Source organism: Corvus kubaryi, unplaced genomic scaffold (genome assembly GCF_017639235.1).
Source record: "Corvus kubaryi isolate FWS band 111438036 unplaced genomic scaffold, C.kubaryi_AGA036_p1.0 37270, whole genome shotgun sequence".
NCBI lineage: Eukaryota > Metazoa > Chordata > Aves > Passeriformes > Corvidae > Corvus > Corvus kubaryi.
In genome coordinates this window covers 1-3773 of record NW_024581083.1, presented here as the reverse complement: position 1 = coordinate 3773, position 3773 = coordinate 1, and positions in this window count along the sequence as shown.

Sequence of the window (3773 nt, the reverse complement as noted above, 5' to 3'; positions counted from 1 at the left end):
CAGGACACTTCAACACTCTTTCCTTTAACTAGCACAGGGTCTGCACAGCCAGGGGCTTCATGGCTCACGGGAGGAGGGGATCCAGGCTGCAGCCTGTCACAACGGTTCCTCTGGAGTAAATCTGTGTTTTCAATTGGCGTAAGCAATTTCCCTCAAATTCTAAGTCAGAATAAAAGTTTTCTGCCACTCCAAATACATAAACAAACAAAAGAAATTCAGGTCCTCTCACTGAGGCAATAGTATGTTTCAGCTCTGTATGGTCATTTCTGTTTGGCTTTAAGAATGCAGTTAGCATTCCAGCTATGCTCTTTTCTCTCTTGCTGTCCAACAAGACAGCGGAGCGTTTATTCTGTCTTGTGACACAAGGGCACAGCTGTGCTGACAGATCTCCTCCTTCATAAAATATAGAAAACCCCTTTCCCAGCTCAGGAAAGCCAAGATATTGAGACTACTGTGTCACAACGTCATGTGAGGAGTGGCCTCTTTCGTCCCGGGGTTCTGGATTCTTTTGTCTGAGATGCCTGGGATCTCTGTGCTTTGGTTTCTTGTCACTATGTCAGCCTGTATAGCCACTGTGTGTTTGCATATGATTCACCAGTGCTGCCTGCTGAATGATGGAGTTGCTCCCATCCAACCTTTGCAATGCTGGCAATTGCATCTCAACTGGCAAGAAAGGTATTCTGACCCTTTGAATACAGGAGTCTCATCTTCTCCAGGGCAGGGAAGAGCAGTAAAATGTAGAACAAAATATTCTTTTTGCCCTATGAAGCAGTGCTTGGTGTTCTGTCTCGTTGTAATACAGAAATATAGCAGCACAAACCCTGTTGGGTATACTGTAACTGTACAAGGTTTTGAAAACATGTCCATTTTCTTTGGGTACATTTCATGAAAACTCCATTAAGTCCTTCAGAGAGCGTTTTCTGAAGGGTAGAATCAACACAAAATGGTAAAAAGGAGATTGATTTTGGTCTTCTTATTGTTCCTATATACAGTGGTTTCTTGTTGGGAGTAGAAAGCTGTCCCCACATAATTTTCTGCATTTGTCTTAGAGCATTTGCATTCTCCTTTTTGCCCCTTCTCCCGCTACTCTCTGAACTGTGTTTGAGCATTGTCTTTCCTACTCTGCTTAAGGACTGCCACCCCATGTATAATAACTGATGACTTGAATGATGTCTGTTAGGCACAGAACATTCAGAAAGCCTCACACTGTTGTTGTGCTGAAGTTATAAAGTTTAACATTGTAAACTTGAATACCCCTGAGTGTAAAACTGAAATAAAGAGAACACCTGAATGCCTTGTGTGGAGACAGTCTTTGTATTTTCCTTTGGCCTAGGTAGTGGGTGAGTGGGCACATTTCTCCAGTTTCAAGATGCAGCTGATATAGCATTCAGGAAAACTGGGAGGATGATGGAATTTCTATCAGGCCTCTATGGTTCTTTTGAGCACTGACCTTCTGGCTGAGATGGAGTCCAGTAATAGGCCAGGTCAGGGGAAACTGGGCCCTACCTCAACAGAGGCCCTGGGTGTGCAAATGCCTCTGCAAAGCTGTGATGTAGGGGAGTGGCCTTCTCAAATCTTCTAACAGCTGCATCTGCAGATGGCAGCAGTTACGAGGTGTTTGTAACACTTCAGGTGTAAGAATTTTGGAAAAGAATGGCACAAAACCAGGGAGTACTGCCCTTGGGAAGTATTTTTTGGGAGTGCCTGGAGGTGGGAATTTGGTCAGTAAAAGCTGCTACTAGGGAGAGGCTTTGCTATCATGAAATGCAGAAGACTGCAGCAGGATTACTTCCACAAGGCCCAGATGAACAGGTAAGTCTTGGGGAAGGAATGGTGTAGTGATGCTGACCAGAAGACTGATGTACATCGAGGATGAAGTGATCCATAATCCAGTTAATCTGGGAAGGCACAGGCCACTGCTGTGCTGTGTTCTGCTCCACAAATACATTGGTGGAAGGTTATATTCATCTCCCTGTAACCAAGAAACCTGCAGGCAGGTCCCCCTTGCCACTGATGAGAAAGCCACCTGCAAGCAAGAAGTCTGCATGCAAACTTCTTTTACTGGAACTCTAAAAATTATGAATAAAACTGGTTTATTTTATGAAAGTCCTATAATGCCTTGACTGAGTGGAACAGGGGCACTCTTCCTTTCCTGGGACCAGGATCTGCTTGGGATTCTGTGTGTGGCTGAATTCCTGTGTGAAGTTACTTTTACTACATGTTCTCCACATCTCAAGGGATGCAGGATTACCTGCACTAATCTCTTCCACTAGTGTGTGTTATAAAAGAGAGTTGGTGTGTCTGACTGAGATCACTAGGGACCATCACCTTCTGTTGTTAAACTTCTGGGGTTTGGGTCATTCCGGATTGAGACCTCAAGTGTGCGATGCAGTTTATAAACAGATTATTTATTATGGCTTTTACCTTATGGGAGGGGGAGGCAGTTTCCTGTCTTAAAGGGCCTGTACACACTGCTGAGCTCTCTCAAGAAGCTCACTGGAGGTGCCCTTAGGAAGGATTAAGTCCTTAGTCCAGTCCTCCTTACAAGAGGAAATGCTTTTCTGGACCTGCTGGTCATCAATACATGTGAGCTAATCAGATATATCAAGATTGGAGGCAGCCTGAGCTGCCATGATCATGCACTGGTCAAGTTCACAGTCCTGAGAGATATGGATGAGGCAAAGAGTAAAGTCAGGACCCTGAATTTTAGGAAAGCAAACTTCCAGCTCTTAAAGGATTTAGTGAATGGGACCCTTCAGAGGAAAGTGTCCCGAGAAACAAGGGAGCAGAGCAGACCCGGCAGATCTTTAGGGATGCTTTCCATAAAGTGCATGATCTCTTGAGCCCATGTGTAGGAAATCAGGAAAACAAGTGAACAGACCAGCATGGCTGAGGCAAGACTTGCTGGTCAAACTAAGGGGCGAGAAAGAAATGCACAGCAGTGGGAGTAGGGACAGATGTCCTGGGAAGAGTATAGGGATGTTGTCTGGTTGTGTAGGGATAGGGGCAGGTAGGCCAAGGCATGGCTGGAGCTGAACTCTACAAGGAAGACAAAGAACAGCAAGAAGGGCTTCTACAGGTAAGTCAGACTGAAGAAGAAGGTAAAAAAACCCTGTACATCTCCTGATGAGCACAACTGACAAACTGATAAAAAGCAAACAGTGAGAAGGCTGAGGTAGCCATATCTTTGTCTCAATCATCATTGACAAGGTCTCTTCCCACACCTATCAAATGGATGGAGCTCAAGGCAGGGACTGGGGAAAAAACATCCCTCCCACTATAAGAGAACATCAGGTTCAAGACCGCCTGAGGAACCTGAACATAGAAAAGTCAGTTGGTGGCTTCTGCTATCGCATGGGATTTGGAAATCTACGGTTGCTAATGGAATTCCAATATTAAGACACATTGGCAGAAGAGGTGAGGGGAATAAAAAGGTCATCCAACCGTGACTGCTGAAAAAAGCTAGGCAATTAGTGGGGGAAATTGTGCTTTTGAACTAATGGAATATGACTAGTAATACTTCTGCTTGTTAAGAGAATTTTAAATTGTATCACCATTACAAAAACATCTTCCTGTGCGGCAGAAATAGCACAAGGATGCCTCTGCCTGCTTACCGGTCTTGATCAGCTTCTCAAAGGACTGGAGAAAAGCAGAAGCAGGAGGTCTCCGCTGGACGGGGCCTGATGGCTCCGTGGCTCTCTGCGGTCCCCGTGGGCAAGGCGGGATGGGCATTGCTCGGCAGCGCTCGGTGCCTGCAGTGCGGGCAGGAGGCT